Raw genomic sequence first — 24,740 nt, forward strand, 5'->3', positions numbered from 1 at the left:
TGCTGCTAAGGAAGGAATCCTTTTTCCACGCTGCTTTATCTTCCCCTTACTTGCAGCCCCTGCTCTGAGCGTCAGGAACATGCAGGCAGTTTATTTGTGGAGCATCTTTCTAATCACAAAAGTATCTGAAGCAGTTGAACAATTTAGATGAGATTATGCAAATGGGATTGAATGTTGTGATTAGATAATTGTCCCTTTGCTTCAAGGTATGAGTCAAAGCAGAGACGAGTTTTTGGTTGGAATGAAAATTCCTGAAAACTGTGGCTTTCTTGTTATTGTTATTGGTGGGAAAACAAGCAGGGAATGTCAGCAGCATCCCAGCAAGGCTTGGGAGTTGTTTCCACTCCTGAAAAGAGTATTTAAGGCACAACATCCCTGTGGCTTTTGAAGGTTTAAGGCAGGACTGAGCTCTGCAGCAGCACGTTAAGCAGAGGCAATGTCATCCTTTGAACAGTGCACTCTGAGGAACCACACAGGTTTCCACAGGCTCTCCCAGCTCCGAGGAGGGAACCAGGATGAGTCTCAGTGCCAGCCTGGCAAGGGATTCAAACGTGCTGCTCAAGTTCAAACGCATGAGTGGTTCCTTTGCTTTAAGCTGAGATTACTCAGGCGGGTGAATGCACAGCCTTGAAACAGTTTTGGTTTTCAGTGCTGTGGTGCAGGGTGGAGTCTGCTGATGGCCCTGTGCTGCTGTTCTTGCCCTTGCCTAACTGCCACCCCACATTAGAGCTGCTCGATTTGGTTATCTGGATTAGTGTCTCTAATTTCATTTCCTCTTGGGCGCTCATCAAGGAGGGTTTTTCTCTCGTGTCTGTGCATCCTGTTTGTTCTCAAACGTGCAGTTCCACTCTCTGGCTCTGCTCCTTGCCGTGCCCACTGCCCATGTCCCTCAGCTCCTACTTGGAAGAGGATTTCAAGGACAGGCATTGCCCTGTGACAGCTGTGGCTGTTCTGCCTCCCACTGTGGTGTGAGGAAGGCAGAGAGATCTCCAGCAGCTTCCTTGGCCATCAGCAGGGTGATAAGTGTTATCACAGAGAGGGGAACTGCAAGTACAGAAGGATTCAGCTTCTGTTTTCAAACCTGGCTGTCAGTTTTGGGGGCTTAGCCATGTAAAAGCAGGCGTGTGTGAGCGCTCACACCTCCAGCCCCAGATGCAGCTCAGCACCATCTCTGGAAACCCTTGCACAGCTGAGAGGGAAACATCCAAAATCTGCACCTGCCCGTGGCAAACTGAGATATTTCTCCAAACCACCAGTCCAATGTGAATATAGAACCTGAGAGGAGATGTCTGACATTACCTGTGAATTCAGGAGTTATTTTCAGTGGTGATTTGGGGCTAGATTTTTAGAAGAATTCAGGCATCTAGACACACAATTCCATCACCTCCTGTTCGATTCTCTCAGCACCGTCTTGGCTGCTACCACAGCCAAGTCCTGCACTTTCCTGCCTGCCAGATTTTGCTGCATATCTGAAAATGGCTCCACTCATACCTGTGGTGTTACACTGCACATAATTCAGGAGAAAAACAGGCTTATATTCTACCTGATTCAGGTTAACCTTTCTTTTTCAATACTGCTGCTTAAGGTCTTCTAACCAGGCAGAGGAGGCAAGGGGATCTGGTGTCTAACACAAAAGCCTTCTTTAAAGATGCAGATTGCATTATAGGAAATGAGAAGCAATAATCAAAGGAAGTTCTTCATTCTCATTATCTGCTCGTTTCTCACAGTAGAGCACTTCTGTATCTCCAGCACAGCCCCTCTCAATTCTCCTCATTAGAGCCTGGAGCCTGCCTGCCTCTCATCATCACAACCTGTGCACAGCCCCAATCACCTTCCCCGAGCCAGCATGGATTTTTTTGCCTTTACTTTTAAGCAACTCATTTTCAAGCCCAGCAAAAGATGCGGCTCCTTTGCCTCAGAAATCAATGGCTATCAAAGCTTTCCTTTGTCCAGCCTCATTCAGAGCACGCTGGCTTGAAGAGGAATCATTCCCTTGGATTCAGCAGCCTTTGTAAGCATTGATTTTCCTGCCTCACTCGTGTGCTGGTGATATCCAAGTCAACTCCAAACCCACTCCGGGCAGGAAGTGTGATAAGCCTGGCCAGCGAGGTTGGAATGGCTTCAGCTGGTCAGGAGACCAGGCTGAGAAGAGAAATATTTGCAATAATTGGTGAAAATGAATCTTACATGCTGGTGGCTGAATGGGATCTGTTAAAACACACAAAGACTTTTAAGGTTCTGATTAAAGAAAGCCCTAAACGCTTGTTTACACCCTGTGTCAGTGATTGGGATGGACTGAGGTAGGGGAATATTTTGCTCTCTGCCCCCCTGTGCCAGCTGAGCACAGGGCAGTCATTTCCCCACTTTGCATGTGTTCAGAACGGCTCCAGACAGCAAAGGGCTGTAGGAAACCCAGCCCTGCAGGCCTCAGAGTGCTGTGCTTCACTGACACTGGTCAGAGTTTGCAGAAAGTAACTGGTGGCTTTCAGGTTTAGGAGGTTTCTGAGCACCCAGCTCGGTGCCAGTGTCACCCACCGTGCCAGGGGACACCTCTGCAGAGGGTTGCCTCTGTGGGTGGTGTTGGGGGAAACAAGAAGAGCAGATGTGGAGCAAGCCATGGCCATGATGAGCTCCCACCCAGCTGCAGAGCACATCCCTCCCCACTGAGGTTGGTCAGCATTAAACACATGGCCAACTTTTCCTCCCCAGCCCTTCCCAGCTGTGCTCCACCAGCAGCTTGGGAGCATATTTTTTCCCTTCTCAGGGTCTCCACTTGTACTGTCCATGATGTGACAGCTCCCAGCAGAGCAGCACTGAACACATCCCAGACACACCATCCCTGGCTCCCACTCCATCCCTTCCCTCTCCCAGGAACGTGTCAGACACAACTGTTCTTGCTCTGGGCAGGAAACAAAGGTCAGAAATGTGGAGCTGTAAATCTGCCAACAGTGGCTATTTCTGGGTGTAGGTCTGGTTACAGAAACACTCTCTGGTGACAGGTGATTTTTGCAGGCCCACTTTAGGTGAAAAGAAATGTTGAAATACGGGATTTTTATGTCTTCCTCTCCCCTCCTCTTGATGACGCACTCAAAGGAGAGAAATAATAATTCTCCCCCCTGAACCGTGCAAGTTTTAAAACTGCTCTGACTTTTATTTATAAGTCACAGTCTTGTGGTTTCTTACCCAGGCCAGTGCAGGCCCTGGAGCAGTTCTTTGACGTGTCTCCATAACCTTTACAAGCAGAGAGGATCTAGGAGAGAGTGGAGGTCCACCCAAACACTGGTGCTGGGGTTTGCTCCCTGCAGTTTGTCTCCTGTGCATTTCTGAATCTGGGAAGGGAAAGGAAAAGGGCTTCTTCCATCTCTGCAGCCCTTCTGCAACTTATCCAGCTCGCCCAAAACATGTTGAGGGAATTGGGAATCCATTCAAATACAGCTGAAAATCCCTGACATTCCTTAGGGCTGTAAAAATACACAGATAAACCTATTTACTCTATATAGGCAGGCATATGCACACATTTATATGCATGTACACAAGCATATGTTCCTGCAGTACATACATTGAAGTATTCAGGGGATGGACAGTTGAAATGAGGCAGGTTTGCTTTCTTCTTTCATTTTTTTTTCCCCTCTCTACAATGCAAACCAAACCATCAGATTTAGCAGCAGAAGCCAGGAGAGATCGTTGGTTTGGAAAAGAACCTGAAGACTGATGACAAACCTCACTTATTAAAACTGAACCCACATCCCAACCACCCAGGAGCTCCTGTGGAGGGTCTGGGGGGGGTGAAACGGTTCAGGCACAAAGAATGTGCAAGGGCTGGCACTAAAAACCTGTCCTACAACATATTTGTCCTGATGAGGTTTGCCTGCCCAGCCACACTCTGTAGGAACTTGATGCCTGGTGAATTAAATCTTAACCTTTGCACAGTTTATTCTGTTACTGTTTCACCCTGACTTTGCAAGTTGTGGCCTGGATCACCAGCGGGCTGCTGTCAAACCATACATGGAGCAGGGCTTAAAAAGAGCCTTGTGGAGATGGAGAGTGTGTCTGTGTGGGTTCACCTCCAAGGTTCCCAGCACTGCCTGGCTGAGCACACCCAGGATGTGAGCTGGTGGGTTTGGGAGATGAACGGGCTCTGCTCTGACCACGGTGACAAACAGCCCAAGTCCCCTCCTGCCCATGGGGCTCTGCCACTCTCAGCAGCCACCAGTCCTGCCCTGCTGCAGTGCCACAGATGTCAGCAGTCAGCCAGCCAGCCCAGAAAGAATAACAGCTTGTCCTTCCTCTCATGTGCACACATGAAAATACAGGACCTGCCCGGCCCGTTAGAGGAGATTTATTATTTATTACATTTAGCTGAATACACCACTAAGGAGTTCTTTTCTTCTTAGTCTGTGCTCAGGAGATTTCCTGAGCCAAACTTTGCATTTGGCCCAAAATGCTTGAAAGCCACTATTAAGCCAATCCTAATTGAAATTCCCTTTTCTTAATGCATTTATACTTCAACCACAAGACTTTGTGCCAGTAACTCTCACCACTCAGAGCATCATCTTAAAAGAACTCCAGTGTGTTTGCTCATGTTTTTAAGCACAAAAGCTGTTGACTCCTCTAAGCTCAGGTTTTAGGTTGTCTGAATATCCATCTAAACCAACTCCAGAGGATGACCAAGGCTCCTAAGCTTTTGTTTTAGGTGGTATTTTAAAACACGTCTAGAAGCATCCAAACCCGAGTTTAGCAAACGATTCAGCAGAGAGGACTAAGGTTTACTTTAAAAAAAAAAAAAAAGTCAAACATCTGCCTTCCTTCTCTCCCCAAAGATCCCTGAGCCCTCTATTCCTCAGTCACTCATGGGGGTGCTGCTTGTATTTTTTTTAAATGGACAAACCTGGAGAAAAGCACAGACATGCCCTTAGCTCTTCTAAATGCCTTGGGCAGAACTCAGTTATTAATTTGGCAGCACAGCAAGGGATGGGTCAGACAGATTTTAATCTTGGCCTTCAGTGGGTTTTAACAGATCCACAGTTCACCTGTTTGCTGTAACCCCATCAAGTGCATGCTGAGGACACGAGCATGTTAAAGATTTCAAAGGCAAAAGACACATAAAATCAATGGGAGCCCAGCTCTGACCTGCAATCAAACCATAGCCAATACAATTTAGAAGAGTCCAATTTATGATTCTTGAAGGAAAAGGAGAGAACTAAGGATACAACACGAGGGTCCAGACAGACAGAGGCTGGTGGATATTATTTACCTTCATTCCCTTTTTAATGGGAAGCCAAAGGCTAGAAGTGGGAAATCTCTCTTCTACCTTTTAGATAAAAAAATGAGCTTTACATTTCAGTGTGAGAATCTGATGTGCTTGTGTGGTATTCCCCTGTTCTCCCTTCTGCAGCCAGGGTTGTGTGACACTTCACTGTTGATGAGTCGGAGCTCAGCTGAGGTGGAACACCCCAGAAATTAGTCAGCAGGAACAGGAGCGAGCCATTGTCAGGCACAGCAGTCATGTGCCTGCTCTGAGCCAGCTCTGGGATGAACACAACTACAAACCAGTTTCCAGAAGCACGTACAAGTGGGATATAAGCAAATCCCAGTGCCTGATTCCTTTGGTTCTGAGCTGAGCTTATTACTGGATGGATGATAACAGTTAATTGGAGGTGGAGGGGAAACGATACAGGAATAGTTGGAAGCAAAGTGTGCCCCTTGATCCAGAAGAAAGTAGCCCCATGTGGGCTCACATCTGCACAGCCCAGGAGCTGGAAGGAGCTCAGCGTCAGCCCTGCAGTTAGTGAAGCCCAAAACCTGAACAGGAGCCAAGCTGTGCAGTCTCTGGGATCCTGCCATTCCACTTCCTTCGGCCTCAGTGGGGAGGTCACAGCCCCTGTGTTTTAGAAGTGACTGAGAGTCATAAACAGCTGGGCTGTCTGTTGGGAGCAGCAGAAGGTGTCACTGTATCTGCTCCGTGGGTGGGAGAGCTCCTTGCTTGAGTTGGTGTCCTTTGTGGTGACATTTGATAAGGGAGCTTTTCTAAAAGCTGTGGCTGGTCCCTGGCACGGGGGAGCCACGAGATCCTGCTGTGACCACCAGTGACTTCAGGCCACCTTCTGCCCCTCTTTCCTCAGAGCACATCACTTCAATTGCAGGAGGATTTTCCCTGACCAAGAAAAAGAGGAGGAGAGGCCAAAAAGTTCAGGGACAACTGCAGGGCTACAGAGATCAGGACTCCACCCAGATGAGTTTGGGCAGAAGCACTTGGACAGCAGAGGCTGAGATCTGCAGTGTGGTGGGAATGAACCTTCATTCTGCAGCCAAACACTCACCAGGGGCTGGGATTGGAACTGAAACCTTTCCCTGCAGCCCTGGGGAGGCAGAGCCTCACCTAAACATGGGCCACTGGAGGCTCAGCAGCGTTTGGGAGCTGCTTTACTGTGGTCTCTGGTGGCTCTGAATTATAGCCCTGTGAATGTTCCCTAATGAACCCAAATGAACCCAAATTTCAGTGCCCATTTCCCTCCCCATCCATCACACACCTCAGGTACAAACCTTCCCACTGCAGGAGAGGGAGAGAATCACACGAACCTCACAGTCCTGACTTCTCCATTTTCCCACCCTTCTTTGCCTCCTGTCTCCTCTTCTAAAAATTGTTGGGAATTAAAAGTGTTAGGAAGATTTCTTAGCCGACAATTGGACTTTTTCCAAACTGGAAAAGGGGAAATTTAGGTCAGATATTGGGGAGAAATTCTTCCCTGTGAGGGGGGTGAGGCCCTGGCACAGGTTGCCCAGAGAAGCTGGGGCTGGCCCATCCCTGGAAGTGTCCAAGGCCAGGTTGGAGCAACCTGGGCTAGTGGAAGATGTCCCTGCCCGTGGCAGGGGGTGGAATGAGGTGATCTTTAAGTTCCCTTCCAACCCAAACCATTGTATGATTCTTTTAAACAGTCTCACCTAAACGTGGCCACTGGAGCTCAGCAGGGGTTGAGCTGCTTTGCTGTGCTCTCTGGTGGCTCTGCCCCGAGCAGGGATTGGGGCTGATGGGAGATTCAGCTGCTGACAGGGTGGAAAAAGCTGCCCACAAACCCAGGTCACTGTGCAGCTCTTGGGCCAGAGGTGACAGTCACGTGAATGACCAAAAATTGGGCAGTTTTATAACCACTGCCTTCCCCCCCCAGCCCCCAGTCCCACATCCTGCACGTCTTTGGGGGTGTAATTCTCAATATTTGCCATATCAAGCCCCTCTACCTGTTGTTAAGAATGATTGCACTGACGTAATACAATGCAAAACCCACATAGTATTTTACAGTAGTGCAGGAGGAGGGTGTCAGGGGGCACCTGGAGTGTGAGGAACGGGGTGTCCTGTGTGAAAGCTGCTTTCCTGGCACAGCAGTTGCCCCCCAAGCCCGTCCCTGAGAGTGCTGGTTCAAGCTTTGCTTTCAATTCCACGTAACAACTTCAGCTATTATGGATTTACCTCCAAAAAAACCCTCTTTTTGGGCAGCTGGACCCTCTGTGATAGGTGCTAAACTTATGTGAAAGGGGAAAATCCAAAATAAGAGTGCAGAAACCACGCTGCTTTGGGAGTGGAAAGCTTCATAAAACAGGGGCTGAGACCTACCCAACACATCTGACCCGCTCCCTCTGTGGTCTGGGAGGTCCCAGGGATGAGATACTGTTTATTCCATCCTCTGTTTAAGCTGTGAGTACTCCAGGGCCAGGGATTGTGTCTCATCCTCTGAACAAACAGCAGCTCTGGGCCTGGAGGAAGTCAGAGCATCTCTCAGCCTGCATATTTTAGCAAGCCTGGGCAGCCTGGCTGTGAGCAGCACACGGGGTTCAGCTCTTAGACTGACAGAACACATGAGAAAGTGTAGTAAACAACCCTGGTTATGCTGTTTGTTTGAGAGAGGTTTTAAGGGACGTGGGTGGTGTGATTTTTTTTTTAATTTTTTTCACCCCCCAGTCACATTACAGTCTCTTGACTGTTGGGCTGTGCTGTGTTATAGTGAAAATGGATGGTTTGTTCCTGTGGAAATAGATGGAGCATTCGAAGAAACAGCCTCCTATTAGTTCTGAGCAGATTTTAACACCCCTGCAAAGCTGCCATCTGCCACCCTGAAAGGGAAATTAAAGCAGGATGCTGAGATTCAGGCAGCTGCCAGGGCTTCACTGCCTCCCTGCTTTCTGCTTTGTTCCAGGCAAAAGGAAGCTGCCACCCAGTTCAGGTGTTGTGCCATTAAAAGAGCATTTCTGGAGCTCCTTGAAAATGAGAAACTCTCGGGTTGGTTTGGGGGGGTTTGTGTTTGTCCCTGATAATTGTCAGCCTTGGGGCTATAATTAGCTTTTCTGTACCGTGTATTTATACAGGGGAAAACGGTGCTTTAGAGATCAGGGCTTTCCCTGTGCTAACAGAGGGCTTGTGCCACGTGCTGGGTGCTCTTTGGGGGCTCAGATGGATTCCAAACCAGCAGTGCCCTTCATCTCACCCCACTGGCAGCACAGGAAGTGGTTCTCTGAGATTTCCTACTCAGCTACAAGAAGGAAACCCTCCCAAGGCAGGACACTCCCCAAATGTCCCACTCCAGGTCCAGACCTCAGGGCTGAGGGGGATTATATTCCCATGGGGACACCCTCAAGACATCCCAGCCCACAGCCAAGGCAGTGCCTTCTCCATAGTCATAGAAACATGGAATGGTTTGGGATGGAAAGGCACCGAGATCTTTCAGGGGGATGGGGAAATAAATGACTTCCAAATCAGTCAACACAGTGTGGGGAAAAAAAGCAAGAACTCCACAACTTGGTTTTATCAGCCCCCCTGCCCATTTGCAAGGTCAAAATGACTGGAGCCCGTTAAAAAAAAACCAAATAAACAAAAAAACCCCACATTCAGGAATATTCCTCTGCTGATAAAACCAAATTATTTCCCCACAGTCAGAGAAACACGGAATGATTTGAGTTGGAAGGGCACTGAGCTCTTTCAGGAGGATGGGGAAATGATGTCTGAGGTACAAATTGAAGTCCTCTCCCTCCTCTGGGATGTGCTGTCCCTACCAAGCTGTCAGCCCAGAAATGACCAAACAAGCTTTTTGGGTCTTTCAGCTCTTTCTCTCTCTTTAAATCAGTCAACACAGTGTGGGGAAAAAAAAAAGCAAGAACTCCACAGCTTGGTTTTATCAGCTCTCCTGCCCATTTGCAAGGTCAAAATGACTGGAGCCTGTTAAAAAAACCCTCTCACGTTCAGGAATAGTCCTCTGCTGATAAAACCAAATTAATTCTACAAATGTACCAATATGCTAAACACGTGAAAATTAGAATTTCCTGGAAGTAGCTTGGCCAAATGTGACCATTGTCAAGGCAAAGGTCTTTACAGAAAAGGACAGACAATTCCAGAGATGTGAACTATTCACCATAATTATAACCTGACTCAGTCAGATGCTTTCATCTCCAATGCCCTCAGATAATTCCAACATGAAGTTTTACTGTGTGCGCTTCCTTTTATTCTCCCTTTCTAAATTATGTCCCCACATTAACATTCCTACCTAACTTTTTGCCCTCAAGTCCTTGACTATATTATTATCTACAAAAAGACAATGCCTGAGGCAACAAACAATAGGAGCAGGAGGAAGATGAGATGTATTTTTTCCTTCTGATATTCAGCGAGCGGGACAGGAGAATTACCTTGTTCTCTCACTGAATTACCACGTTCTAAGTTTAGCTGCTGTGGTTTTCTCCCTGTTAATAAGGGTACTGACAACCTGAGACAGCAGCCTGGAGTTTAATCCACTGTGAGACATCCTGAAATTCTCAGAAAACTGGGTGCAGGAGTGATGCTTCCCTTCAAATTCTGGGAAATTCAGATGTGTTCCTGAGTGAGATGCTGTCCCTTTAAGTCATTAAATATGTAACTGCAATACAGACACGCTTAAATAAATTATTTAAGGTTATTTCTAGTCGTGTGTGGGAGGTGGGTGGGCGCTGAAGTTGATACTTGTTAGAGCAGCCTTTAGCCTTTCCATCCCTCCCCGCTTCTGCACAAGCACTTTTTTGGGGGCTTTTTAACTCCTTTGTCAGAGACAACAATTGGGCTGGTTCTGATCAAAGTCAGGCACCTTGGAAATGTCACTTTGTGACACTACAAAAGCTGGTGAGGTGATGAGAGCCCAGGAAGGACTCCTCACACTTCAGGCAGCTTCTCAGACTCTTGGCTTCCATCCTTTTTATTTAAGTATTAAACCAGATCATTCCCCTGGCTTTTTTTTTTTTTTCTTTTTCTCGTGAAACTTCATCTGTCTGCAACCAAAACTCAAAAACCACTCCTGAATTATAGCCCTGTGAATGTTCCTTAATGAACCCAAAGTTCAGTGCCCATTTCCCTCCCCATCCATCACACACCTCAGGTACAAACCTTCCCACTGCAGGAGAGGGAGAGAATCACACAAACCTCACAGTCCTGACCTCTCCATCTTCCCACCCTTCTTTGCCTCCTGTCTCCTCTTCTAAAAATTGTTGGGAATTAAAAGTGTTAGGAAGATTTCTTAGCCGACAACTGGACTTTTTTCAAACTGGAAAAGGGGAAATTTAGGTCAGATATTAGGGAGAAATTCTTCCCTGTGAGGGAGGGGAGGCCCTGGCACAGGTTGCCCAGAGAAGCTGGGGCTGGCCCATCCCTGGAAGTGTCCAAGGCCAGGTTGGAGCAATCTGGGCTGGTGGAAGGTGTCCCTGCCCATGGCAGGGGGTGGGATGAGATGATCTTTAAGTTCCCTTCCAACCCAAACCATTCTATGATTCTTTTAAACAAACAAACCAACCAAAGTTCCACCACTGAATTCAGGACAAATAGGATTTAGTTACAGGGAGAATCAGGCAATGCTGGAATCAGCAATTCTGGAAGATGGAAAGCAAGGAGGCCCTGAAAATAAAACTGATCAGAAAGGTTCCTACAAGATTGAAAAATACAGTTGCAGTTGGTTAAGATCTGGATTGAGAAGGAACTGAGACTTGTGCACCAAGAACAGCCACATCTCTGTCACACACTGAAAGCTGAATGTACCATTCCTGTAAATGGTTCTTCATGTGTGTTTGTTGATGAGTTGCCTCCCTCAAACCTAAAATGTGCCTGGCATACATTTTCTGCCTTTCCCCACAATCTGCTGATTCTGGGGAACCATCCAGCATGACCACAGTCAGGTTTTGTTGACTCATTATAAAAGGCACTCACTGTTTTAAAAGCAATTTCTCAAGTTAATAAGAAAACCTATGGAAGTTGGGAAAATAACTTCTGTTATTAAAGGAGTTCTCTTTATTTTGTTTTTAAGGAGCTCTAGCTTAGACACAGCAAATATAGATGAAGCAGCTTGATCCATCCTCACAGACCTTTATACACCAAAGCACAAAGGAGGAAAATTCTGGTTCCTCACAAGTAGTTATGATATTTGCATTAATAATGCATGTGCTGGCAGAACCAAAAAGCCTCCCTCTGACATCAAGGTCACAAGCTACTGAGCACTGTTCATACATATATTGATGCTCTTTGCTAATAAAAAAACCCTCCACCTAAGAATTGGAGAGGCAACATCGTGTGAGTACAGACAGGGCAAGGAAAGGTGGGAAAGTGCAGGAGGAATTGGCTGCTTCATTGTCCTGCACCCAGAGTGGGTTTTGCCTGGCAGGACTGCACCTAGAGCTTCCCAAAAAGCCAGGAATATTAGCTCTTTTCACATAAAACACTGTTTATTTCCCTCTGGAAGTCACTGACCCCACACTGAGCTCTGTTCCAGCAGGGACCTTATAGATGAGCTCTGACTCAGGAATCCTTTCAAGGGTGGGCTTGTCAGGAATTAAGCAACTCAGGTCTTGGCAAAGCAAGGTGATTTTGATTTTGGGAAGCCCTCACTTCAATGTGCCTGTAAAAATCCCTGAGCTGAGGTGCTCCAGGGAGAAAAGAACCATCAAAGGCTTTGTTGTGCTTGAGGTACCTAGAGGGGAGAGCTGGAAATCCAGAGCAAAGCAGCAGAGAAGGGATGAAAGGACTGAAATGGGCATTGTCAGAGTGACAGGGCTGTGGATCTCATGCCCTGGATGGAGCAGCACGTGCTGGGGCAGTGCCTGGGATGTGGGACTGGCACCCAGAGCTGTCACCCCTGAGTGGACACGGCCCCTTGGTGTGACTCAGTGCCAAAGCTCTCCAAGGACACTGGCTCCAAACCCTGCTTTCAATCCAGGCAAAAAAAAAAAAACCCCAGTCCTTCCTTAAGCAGACAGCAGGGAATGCAATTAAGGTTGGCTTGTGGAGCTCATAAAGGCTAATGCGTGAAAATGAGCAAAGACAAATTGCAGGGGAACATCAGGGAGAACATTTCTAATTGTGAGGTCGCCTGGCCCTGGTCCTTCAGCCTCTGAGTGCTGGGCTGGGGAAAGGAATGAAACAATCCTCCTGGGAACAATCCTGTGCTCTTGGGGAGATGGGCAGGATGAGTAATATGGAAACTCCTTAATGCACTTCTTCAGCCCTTCTCTGGAAATCCAGCCACGGTTTCTGGCACTTCTTTATGAACCTGTGTCCTTCAGAAATTCAAATTTTCTTCTGTTGTCCTGGCCCAGCTGTTTTCTCTCTCCTCACGGGATGTTCCCTCAGCACAGGACATTACTCAGGTTTACTGATTCAAGAATATCTCAGTCACTGCTGGAATTGGTCTCCAGCTCAATATTTGGCTCTTCTTTTTGGTGTGTTTTCAGAGCTTGGCTGTGACTTGAGCTTGGGTTACAAAAACACCACATGCACACACTGAAAGAAAACCCCAACACCTTGTTCTCAATGTTTCCTGCCATGACAAGTCAGGTATTCTGCCTATTCCAGCCTTCTTTCCAGGCTTGTGTGGTTCCTGTAGTTTAATCCAAGGAAGGAAGTCTGGGAAACCATCACTTGGAATCCCTCCCCAGTCTTTGGGTGCTTTGGATCACCCACCAACTTCTTTGGTTTTCCCCTATGCTGTAAAATGAGAATATCCCATTAGTAATCCAGCAAGCTTTTCCATGGCAGTGTAGCTGTGGGAATCGGGGTGTTTGTCACAAATCAAAGCTGTTGGAGGGTTCATTCATGCCTCGGTGGGGAATGTGAGATGCAGATGAATATGCATGGCCATTTTTATTCTGTCTCTCATATCTGCCAAAGGCAGCTGCAGGGCAGAGGGATGGACAAACAGCAGCATTATTCTGCAGTGTGTGTGAGTTTATCTCACACTCTCAAGCACAGGGAAAGAAATCACAAGATGGTGGTTAAATAAGCCTTTGTGCAATTTTTATCTACGATTTTCCACTGTGAGTCACCATCATTTACATGTTATCTAACACTGAGAGTCCCAGGTTTAGGTTGCTCTCTGCTCTTATCCAGTGGGAAAAATCGACTCCTGGGGGCTTATCCTGCTTGGAAAGAGGTTCCTGTGGATTGAAGGAGTTAATGGCTTGCTGGAATAACTGTCAGCAGACAATTGTGTTATAAAGAGCAGCAGTTACCAAAATACATTTTAGCCTGGAGCACGGGGGAACAATGCAGCCATTGTGCTGCAGCCCCAGAACTTGGCACTCTGGGGAAGCTGGAGAGGGAATCATGTTTTGTTGATGGAGGAAGTGATGGAATCCATTGAAAGGTTATTGTTTGACTCCTTTTGAAGCAAATCCCAGCCCCTTTGCGAGGGGTGTCTGCAATCTCCTGGGTCAGGGGCAGAGAGGACTTTGTGCAGAGCTGTTCCCTTAATAAAACCAACCTGCCTCCAGGTGACTCTCCAGAACCACCCCCCTGCCAAACCATAATTTCCACTACAAAGGGCTGAAATATCCAGGAGAGCTGTTTGTCAGAACTTTCTATTTCCATCAGAAAAGCCGGTCCCTAAAAATAAATCCGAGTTGAAAAAACTTTCATCTCTTCTCAACAATGACAACAACAACAAAAAAAAATAATAAAAAGCATTTTTGGTTTGCAAACACGTGGCTCTCAGAGAGGAAAAAAGTTGGTTTTTAGTCTACATGAAGTGTTTAATCCTCATGGAATGGGACAAGGTTGTCATTGATTTGGCTTTTAGCAAAAGTCCCCCATGGATTTGTAGCTCCTTGATGTCTTACTCTGATGGGCTCAGGTACCATTTGCTGCATCCCACAGCTGGTGCAGGAGGCAAAGGGCTCGAAAAAAACCTCAAGGAAGACTTTTCAGTGTGAAAAATATCTAAAGCAATTCGAGCCACCTTGATTTGAGAGGAGGAAAACGCTGGGGACTCACAGAGTGTGTAGATTTTTAAATGGTAGCAGATTGCCCCCAAAAATGCTCTTGCAGATCCTTCCTATTAATGGAATACAGAAAAATAGCCTCATCCTCACCATAAACTGCCATATATTTTTAATTCCTGTGGGGAACTGCCACAGAGTTTAAGGGTTGGAGTTTCTGATGCTTTTTTTTTTTCTCTCCATCCTCCACCTTCTCCAGGAGAGAACTCAAGGCCTATGACTAAGGACAGAAGTTCATGGTTTAAAGACATTGAGATTTAATTACCAGAACATTAAAACTTGAGATTTTTAATTTTTTTGTCATCACAGTCTCTAAGGATTTAGGGTACACTTGTTTTCTTGAGCTTTTCTCCCCAGATAGGAAGGATATGGATTGATTTTTAATGAGACTCCTTGATTCCAAAATAATCACTTGATATTAGGAGCTGTGCCATTAAAACAAAACAAAACAACAAAAAAAGATAAAATTACAGGATTAACTCTAATAATATGAATATGAAATGGCTTTTAAAATTCTTCAAAGGTTATTACGTCCTCAACACTCTGCTGATTTTTAAAAGTGCATCATTTCATTTGAGTCACTTCCCTGACAAATGAAACACTTCAAAACCTGCTGATGTTTTGCCTCCAATACTTAGAAAAAACATCCCATTTTAGACTTTTTTTTTCCCCTGCCCCCCCGCTGAATCTCAATTTTACTTGCATATATTTATTCCTTTCAGGCAATAATTTCTTCTTCTTTTTAACCTCAGGAGCAGCACAGATGAACTCAGTTGTAATTATCTATCACACACAATGCAGAGCCATCTTAAATCTTCTACCCTTCTGGTTGTTTTGCAGCAGGAGGTTTATTTTCCCTGATTTTAATTAACTTCAGGCTGGGTCTTACTAATTTTAAGCCAAGTTCAGTAGGGAGCTGTGGCATTTCATATTCTGTGGGATCTTGTCCAAAATACCTACAACCCTTTAATTAGAAATATTAAAGCCAAAGACCTTTGTGGCAGCCACTGGGATTTTCTTCAGCAGATTTTTTTGGGAGAAATCTGTGATAACCTAAAGAATGACAGCGACAGGCAGAGACCTCACTACCTCTATTTTGGGCACAGGATAAAATGCACCCAGAAATAAATAAGATTTGTCAACATCAACCAGCAGAAGAGAACGAGATCCAGCATTTGAGATGTAGCTGCTCAAACCCCCTCATGATTTTCACAGTCATGTTTCTCCCTGAGTTTTGCTTTGTCTTCCAGTTCTGCAGTGGGAGGAAAAAAAAAAACCTATCTGAGTTTCTTTTCCATCCCTATTCCATCCATCCCTCTGGGTGCCACCCACAACTGTGATTTCAGGATTTGCAGTGGGAATTCATGGGATCTCATTGATACAGTGGGGAATTACCAAACAACAGAGGTTCTGTATCCCTGTGAACGTCCCAGAGACAAAAATAAGGAAAACTCAGAGAAGCATAAATGTGTTTCTATCCAGAACAGTCTCCACAAAGAATACTTTGTACAGTTTTATTGTGTTGTTGTTGGGTTGTTGTTTTGTTTTGTTTTCTCAGAAGCATCGGCAGTTCCTTAGGCATGTAATTTATGAGAGGCTGAAATCTAAATTATGCATCAAAAAGGGAGAGATGCAACTTCAGGGTAATAATGCATTTCAGAAATAACTTCAAATGCGTGGCTCAGAGCAGCAGCCTATGGCTGGAAACGAGTGCCCAGTCAGCAAAGGCAGCAGAGAAGTAAAAATTGCTCTTCCTTACATAAAAAAAAACCTGGGAGAGATCTTTATTTTTAAATCTGGCACCAGCAGAGTTGGCTCCTGGAACCCTGAATCCATCGGGGGGGGGCTTCTCCTTCAGGAATACACTAAACAAAATATTAAAATAGTGCAGGAACTATCTGAAATTGTATTTCAGACTGAAAAGAATTCTGTTTAACAGACACACCACTATAATGCAGCCCGGGGCTGATGTTTGTACAAATATGAGTCTCCTGAGATCCCTTTTCATCCTCTTTGAGCTGTTCCACACCAACCCACAGCAGGATATAACTTCCTACTGAATTTCACTGAACCTAGAGATGACTGGTCCTTTATTAATAATTTTTATCAGGCTTTTTTACCGGGGGCATTGAGTCGATCAAGAAATTATGAGTCACACGTAAAAGCTGCTTTCATGGCTTAAGGTAAAAGATCCTCCCCCTCCAGAGTGTAGAGACCACACTGTGACTGGTTTGTCTCTCACAGCTGATTTTTTGGCTGTCTGCATGTACTAATTAGAAGGTCCTGTGCTGTTATTTTTGTCCTGTTGCTGCTGAAGGAGCCCGAGGTAACGTCACCCTGATGTCAGGAGTTCACAGCCTGAATGTCCAGGAGGAAAGGGCAGAGCCCCCCAAGAGGCAGAGGAAAAGAGAGGGCAGGAGTGCTGTCACATCACCTGACGTGGCAGGAGGTGATGCCTGGGGTCATCTCACCCTTTTTCCAGGCAGTGGGGGAGAAAGAGGCACTTGCAGGCTGTGAGTCACCAGCCCTGTTTGAAATCCTGCCCACACCGTGCCCTGCAAGTGCCTCCACTGAGGGCAGGACAAGCCCAGAGGCAGGTGCTTATGTTTAAAAGGAGTGATGCCACCACAAGATTCATTCACCTCACTGGAATGACCCACGGGGTGAGCAATTGGTGCCATCCCTGCTGGGTTTTGGGGTGATTTCCCCTCAGCCTTCCCCTGAGGGAGAAGTCTGTCCTTACTCATCATGAGGTTCTTTAACTGCCCACATTTGCTGCCACAAAGGGCCAGATTCAACCTGAAATTCCACTCAGAGGAATGACTCCCACCTGAAATTTGACTCAAAGGAATAGATCCAACCTGGAATTCCACAAGGCAAAGGGAAGGTGGACAAATCCAGGCACAACCCCACCAAGAGCCACCGGAGTGGGATGATACAAACCCTCCTTTGCTGCTGTCTTACTGTTTCCCACTAACAGCTGGCACTCAAAATATCAGCCAGATTCTGCTCCTGGGGACCCAAATGGAGTCACTCCAGATTTGCTGTGAATCCAGCCCAGTTCCTGGGGATTCCTGCCAGGATAACTGTGAAGAGCACATCCTCTCCAGCTCCCTTCACTCTGCACTGGGAGAGTACAAGTGTGAAACACTTGTTTGGGAGGTGACATAGCCCTGGGCTCACAGGTGGCCTCCTTATGCCCTCTTGGTAGACCAAAAAAAACCCCCCTTTTTGTTTTTGGGAGTGCTAGATATAAGAAAACAGCAATAAGAGAGAGCAATAGCTCTGAGAGATGACCTTGGACATGCAATTTCTCATCCCTCAGCCTTTAGTTTCTCACCAGGGCTGTGCTGCAAAAATGAAAGCCTTGACTGTCACAGGGAGCAAATTTTTATCCTTCTCCAATATCAGGGCTCCAGTGAGGCATCAGGGCCAGGGCTGGAAGGGGTAATAAGTTTTTCCCTTCCTCATTTAATGGAGTTTCTCATTCTCCTCCTGTGAGCAGGTTTACTGCTCCCAGGGAACGCAGTCATATTGAAATACTACCAGAGTATGTGATCACAATGTCAGGAGATACAACAATAATCACTGATTAAAAAGGAAGAATGAGAAGAGTGAGAGCTGGTGGCAGGATTGCTAAATGCTGATCAGCACTGCAAGACAGCCTTTGATTTTTTTTAATTAATTATACATTCCCTCATACTCTGTGCTGCTGTAGATTTAATTGGACTCCTTATTTTTAGGCAGTAGGAAGATAGGATGCAGCTTTCAGAAGCTCAGCTCCAGCCTAATTCTGCCTCATTCAATACCACTGGGAGCAAAATTAGGCTAATGCTGAGCTCTTCTGAAAGCCTTGTCTTGATGCAGTTTAGCTCAGAGCACATTTACCTGTCTTGCAGGATGGAGAGTAATTCCCACACAGGAATCTATGCAGAACTGGGCTTAGCATCCCTAAATATCCCAAAGCCTTAATGGAAGAGTTGTGCTTAGAAAACGGTCCCAGTGGTCTCCTACCTACAGAATTCACTCTGATATTTGGTTCAGCCTCACTCCACACACTTTATTTACACCCTGCCTGCCAACGTGCCTTGCAGAGATAAAGCTTTAAATGTTAAACTGCAGAACAAAAGAGGAATGCACTGAAGGAAGGTCTGTTTTCAGCTGCAGCCTGAAATCCTGTATTGCCACGTGGGGAGGCAGGGGAGACCCCTGCACACACACACACACCCCCCCACACCAGTTCTCATTTCCTGCAGCCTCCTTATCTCTGCTTCCCAAGGGGGGGCTGTGGAATTGCTGTGAGGGCCAAGCAGGGCTGTGGAGAGAGCAGGGAAGGGCTGTGCTGGCTCCTGTGTCTGTGCACACACCCCCCAGCAGCTGCTGGAGGGGAGTGCAGGGCCCTGCAGAGCTGCACCTGGGGGGCCTTCACCTGCAGGATGGCTGCAATTTCTCAAAGCCTCAGCTCCTGTACCAGCCACACATTCTGCCTCTTTTGGCTTTCCCAGGGCAGCAGTTCCTACAAAACACTCCCAACCCCTGTGCAGCTGTGGCAGTATCAAAGTGCTCGTGCTGGTGCAGTTCCTGCACTCTCAGATCTGAGCCCTTGTCCTCCCTGTCTGAGCAACAGCCCCGATGAATCCACGGCACAGAAACGTGGAGAAGCGTGTCTGTGGTGCCTTTGAACCTGCCCTGGCTTTGAACAACCAGCTCGGGGAGTGCCAGAACAACTCACAAAGGCTGGGTTTGTGCACGTCTGTCTGCTGGCTGATGCTTTCCTTCTGACTGCAGCATGTTTTAGGGCCTTGCTTCTGTGGGGATCCTCTGATGGCTAATAACGAGAAAAGCTCACCTCCCAGTCTTTACCAGATGGTTCACTCTTAAAGCCATCCAAAACCCTATTTTTATTCTTTATTTTGTTACATTACACAGAAGCTGCAAGACGTGAAATATCCCTGATAGCTCTACATCTCTGTCACACTGGGTTTAAATAAACCAGTAGGCTCAGAAATTATTGTGGGAGGTTGGTGAGACCCACAGACACACACACAGATGCAGCACAGTCCTATAAACCTCAGCTCCTTTGAGAACCAGGCTAAAGAGAGGCCTCACTGAAGAGAAAAGCTTGAAAGGTTGTTCCCAGGATATGCTCAACTCCTTCCTCTTAAAATTTTGTGTTTTCTGGGTTTGAAGCAGTCTGAGGGTCTCTCATCCTGTCTCCTGGTGTGGTGATGCCAAGCCTGACCCTGGCTGCAGACCAGGCAGTGCTGGGCAGGGAGAAAAGCAGGGCTGCAGCTTTCTGCTCCTGTGGAACACACTGGAATGAGTCTGTCTCTTGGAAGAAGGGGATCCTGGACTCCAGAAGGGCTCTCCCACCTCTTCCAAAACACATGCACAACTTACAAGAGCACAGAGCAACAAGACAAGGGGGAATGGCTTCACACTGGCAGAGAGTAGGGTTAGATGGGATACTGGGAAGAAGAGTTCCCTGTGAGGGTGGTGAGGCCCTGGCACAGGTTGCCCAGAGAAGCTGGGGCTGCCCCATCCCTGGAAGTGTCCAAGGCCAGGTTGGAGCAACATGGGCTAGTGGAAGGTGTCCTTGCCCATGGCAGCGGGTGGGATGAGATGGTCTTTAAGATCCCTTCCAACCCAAACCATTCCATGATTCCGTGATCCTATGACTGTACATGCCTTGCCATCAGTCTCTGGAATTTACTGCAAAGAATTATCCTGCACTGACACCAAGTATTCTCCTTTCTTGCCTACTTTTCACAATATTCTTAAATATTTACCAAGGGGGAAGCTCCCATCAGTCTGGATCCTCTGCCACAACCACAGGAGCCTGAAGAACAAACCAGTCTGTGAAAACCAAGAGGACTTTACACCCAATCCTTCTCCACACTAAGCATTGAATTAATTTATGGCTCTTCCTTGTTGTTTCTCCCAAGATCCCACTCTGACAGGTGCAGCGAGGGGTCTTGCTGTACCAACAGTACAAGGTGTTATTCCTGGGTAGCACTTGCTAATGCTGCCTGGCTGGAAGTGTCACTGGATCACTGGATCAGTGACTTCCACCCCACGGCAAGAAAGGCTGCAAAATTACCACTACTCCTCCTGCATCTAACAGGAAAAAAAAACAAAACAAACCCAAAACAGTTCTTAGGATGCTTTCAAGGTACCAGACACACATTAAAAAAAAAAACAGAGAAGATGGGGCTCAGTTGTACAAGATTTTCATCCTGAATAATTTTAGAAACACACCCCCACAGCAGCACTTCGCTCTCGGCGCGGGGGAGAGCGAGGCCGTGGGAATGAGGTGATGCTCGTGTGTGTGTCTGTCTGACAGTACCTGCCTGAAAAGATCAGTCTGGATAACAAGGTCTGCAAGGGAAGCATCTGAGACCTGGCCTCCTACACACCCCTGTGAGGTGCTGAGATGAGGTGTTGGCTGTGTTTGGGGACCGGGGAGGGAAAAACCATGGGAGGAACCACTTCGTACTCCCAACACGTCTCATCTGAGAATCCCTGGGGTCAAAAGTCTCAACTTAGGACTTAATTAAAAACTTAAATAAAGCCCCAGATTTCCCACTGTTTGGGTGGCCAAGCAGTCATAAAACATCAGGAGGTGTATTGGCCAAGAATACAAGGAGAGAGTCAGAGACAGGCCAGATTGTGTCTCTGATCCTCAGCCCTTCCTCAGGCAAAAGGAGTGAGAACTATATCCTTGCTTATTCCCACTCCATTGCTCCCACCTTTTAGGTGTCAGAAATTCAAAGGGTAATGATGAGAGAAAGGGAAGGAAGGAGACTTAACCAGACCATGGGACCCACATCCCATGGATTCTGGATGTGGAAACACAGAGTTTTTATGGTCAGTGCTGGGAAGTTGGCAGGATCTCAGCTGGGCTCATCCTCTGGGAATTCCCATCCCTTGTGGTCGGATGGAACCGTGTGCTGAGCACTTTTTAAGCCTTGTGTTTACCCAGGTGGCTCAGAAGGGACTGGAATGGTTGAGGGATCCTGCTGAGCTGGTGTTTTATGGTCTGTGCTGGGGTTGTGCCCTGTTGAGGTCTCTGACATGCTTTGTGCCAGGTACTGGAGATGCTGCAGCTGCATTTTACAAGTGAAAATGCAAAAGAGCACAGGAAGGTGAAGTTATTCCTCCACAAACATGAGAACTAAGCACTGGAGCAAACAGTGCATCATGATACCTGCTAGGTTTGTGCTTAAATTAAATTAAAGGCTATGAATGGGGTCAAGGAAAATCCCATGGTGAGGGGATGGAGCAGGACTGTGCAGGTGCTGAGGGTTGTGACAGATCTTTGCTCAGGTAGTGCTGCTTTGGGGGCTTTTGGGGAGCAAATACTCCAGCAAATACACATCCATTTGTTACTTAGCAGCACCAAATCCCCCCAGGTTTTCAGCAGGCTGAACAAAGTTCCTTTTATCACCTCAAACACTTGTTTTAAAGCCCTTAGAAATGCTGCTGGAAGGAAGAATAGACCCAAAGCCCTGATTTGCAATAACCTTTCAGCACATGCTTTGCATAAGAGCAGCTGGCGTGTGCTTCTGCCTCAGTGAAGTCTGTAAGTACATGCTTGAAGTTAAATAGATGCAGAAGTACTCTTTGGTGTAGGGATAATTACTAAATCCAGGTCTCATTAAAGTCTTCCTTTTTTTGTAATTCACTTAGATATTCTTGCAGCAGTATGATCAGCTCCAGGACTAAAGACTCCACAGTTAGAGCTGACAGGCCATAATAAAATCAGGAAAGCAGGCAAGGAAATATTCCCAGTCTGTGGTAAAGTTTTCTCATTACATTCTTAAGATCCTTCTTTATCTCATTGTTTCTCAGTTTATCACAATTCTTCATTTCCTGTTCCCTTTTAGACTTCAAACATATTTATTTTTAATATGGCTTTTTTTTTTTTAACCCTTCCCTAGTAAGGATTTAAACCTTTTGGAGTCTCTTGGCTAGACCTCGTGTACAAACTCCAGATTACTGAGCCAGACACCACAAGGCCATTTTTAACATGTAATCTGGTATTAAAGGTTAAAGTCTGGCCATGAGTTTATGACTTATCATTGTTGGAACAGCAAAATAATTGTATTGTGCATTTTTACAGCTTCCATCACTTGTATCACCCAAGGACTACAAAGTGGTCTGAAATACAGACACCCAAGTTGAAATTCAGACCAGAGCTTGCAAACTAACTTGTTTTCTCTTTCCCCTGATGGAAACTTTGACTTTAGTTTTCGCTGGCTGCTTTAACCACACACCTCAGAGTCTCTGAGGCAAGAGACTGAGAACTGAGTGTGTGTTTTCTCACCCCAGAATGGAGCTTTGAGTACCACGGGACTCCCACTCCCAAGACTCTTCAGGGAGGTGTTTTAGCCTTGAGTCAGTGGCAAATGTGCCTCAGCAGCTGCTGCTTTAACCCTCCTTTCCCCCTTTTCCTGCAGCACTTTGGGGTTCTCCCATATGAATTTTGGCATAACAAATACTGACATAACCTGGTCTTACCTGGATGGCAAGAAACACTAAGGCAGGAATACTTATTTGGAATATTGTGAAAAATGTGTAGTATTGAAAACAGCAGGGCTTCAGATATTTCCTGAACAGAGCTGTCTAGAGCAGGAGGCTATTTTGAGTCTCTCTTTTTGCCTTTAATCCAACTCTTTCAGCACCCCACCCTTCTTCCTTCCACCTTCCTTAATTTCTTAGACTTCCTTCTTGTTGCTTTGCTTGAGTCTATTTTGGGTGTGAGATCGTGGTTGGCTCCTCCCTGGGCATCCACTTCCCATTTTCCATCTCTGGGGTTTGCCTTTTCAGCAAAGATGTGAGGCCACTGGCACACACAACCTGGAGGATTCCTCAGGGTAGAAAGACAGTGCCCACAAAGAAGAGAAAATCACTGCTTGAGAAGAAAACAAGGGGTCAGAATGAACACAGGCCCTTCCAAATGCAGGAGATAATGCAAAAATTGTGCAAAGAATACCACAATAAGCTTTTTGAGAGGGGTGTTTTAGCTCATCTGTCTCTGGCAATACAAGATACTTCCTCTGCTAGATGAAAGGGACTGAAACAGTGAATGGGTTTATGGAAGAAGCTCCTCCCTGTGAGGGTTGGAATGGAATTCCCAAAGAAGCTGTGGCTGCCCCATCCCTGGAAGTGTCCAAAGCCAGGTGGGACAGGGCTTGGAGCAACCTGGGCTAGTGGAAGGTGTCCCTGCCCGTGGCAAGGGATGGAACAAGATGATCTTTTATGTCCCTTCCAACCCAAACCATTCTGTGATTCTGTGATTTGGCTCTGCAGGACCCAACCTGATGTTTCGCCCTCTGAACAAACTTTGGGGGTCTCTGTTGTTTGGACCTTAATGGACAATACAGTCCAAATCCCATCCCTGTCCAGCAGAGCAGGTGCAGACCAACACTCCAGCTCTCCCTCTGAGGATACTCACGATACAGAGACCTGGACTCTGACCTAGAAGGAAGTTTTGCATCACAGGTTTCATCACAAGATCCAAACCAAGCAGCTCAGTGCCTTGTTTTCAGGCTTAAGCTGCACCACGTTGGCTTTGGGCTGTGTTACCTCTGCCAGGTTGGGAGAATTTCCCCTCAGCTCTGGGCTTTGCTGTGCCTCTGGAGAACATTCAGCTCTCCACTGAGGAGCTAAAACAAGGCTCCTGCTAACAAGAGCAGCACATCAAAACTCACTGAGGAGGAGTCCCAGACAGTGAGGGCCTTGGTGGCCATCAGGGCTCAAGTTCCTGGTACAGCCCAGCATCACCAGCTTCACAGAACAGCAGCTCTCTGGCAAATTGTGCAACTGCACCGCCCCCAAACTTCCTGTTTTGAAACCCCAAGGAGCTGGAAAATGTTAACACTGACACTTTAAAGTGCTAGTTGTGGCTTTTCTTCTTTTTTTTTTTTTTCCTTCCTAAAGATCTACATGATAGTGAAAAGTTCTACTTGCAGAGGAGTGAAGTGGGGCTGCCTTAAGGACTCGGGGACGGCAAAGCAGCACGAGTCCCTCCAGGGAGCTTTAAGCCAGGTTTGGCACGGCACCTGTGTGACATCAGACACCAAACTGGGGGGTGTGGGGTGTGATCCATCCCCGTGGCTCTCTGGTTCTGGGTGGCAGAGCTGTGCTGGGCCCTGCAGAGGGGCTGTGCCACACGAGGTGACAGATGGAGGGGCAGCGGGACACTCGCCACTCACGTGCCACGAGCGGCCACCCAGCCCTGCCTCACCCTCGTGTGGCAGCTCCACGCTGCCCCAATCCCACCCACGAGGAGAGAAAGAGGGATAAGATCCCAAAAACACAGCTGCAGCAAATCTCTGTCCCATCCCAGCCCATCCCTGTGTAGGAAGAAGAGCAGTTAGAAAGAAGAAAGCGCCGTGTTTGTCCCCAGCGCTGCCAGGGACTTATTTATTTGCAATCAGCGTGACAACTGCTTCCTTTTCTGGCTATCA

The 24,740-nt window shown here is 46.8% G+C and overlaps 1 protein-coding gene across 1 annotated transcript in view; it reads left to right on the forward strand.

The window, feature by feature from the left end:
* Nucleotides 1–24,740, forward strand: part of UBASH3B (ubiquitin associated and SH3 domain containing B) — a 65,164-nt gene that overhangs the window by 12,610 nt on the left and 27,814 nt on the right. The gene's annotated exons all lie outside the window — the stretch shown is intronic.

Source organism: Chiroxiphia lanceolata, chromosome 23, assembly GCF_009829145.1.
Source record: "Chiroxiphia lanceolata isolate bChiLan1 chromosome 23, bChiLan1.pri, whole genome shotgun sequence".
Taxonomy (NCBI): Eukaryota; Metazoa; Chordata; class Aves; order Passeriformes; family Pipridae; genus Chiroxiphia; species Chiroxiphia lanceolata.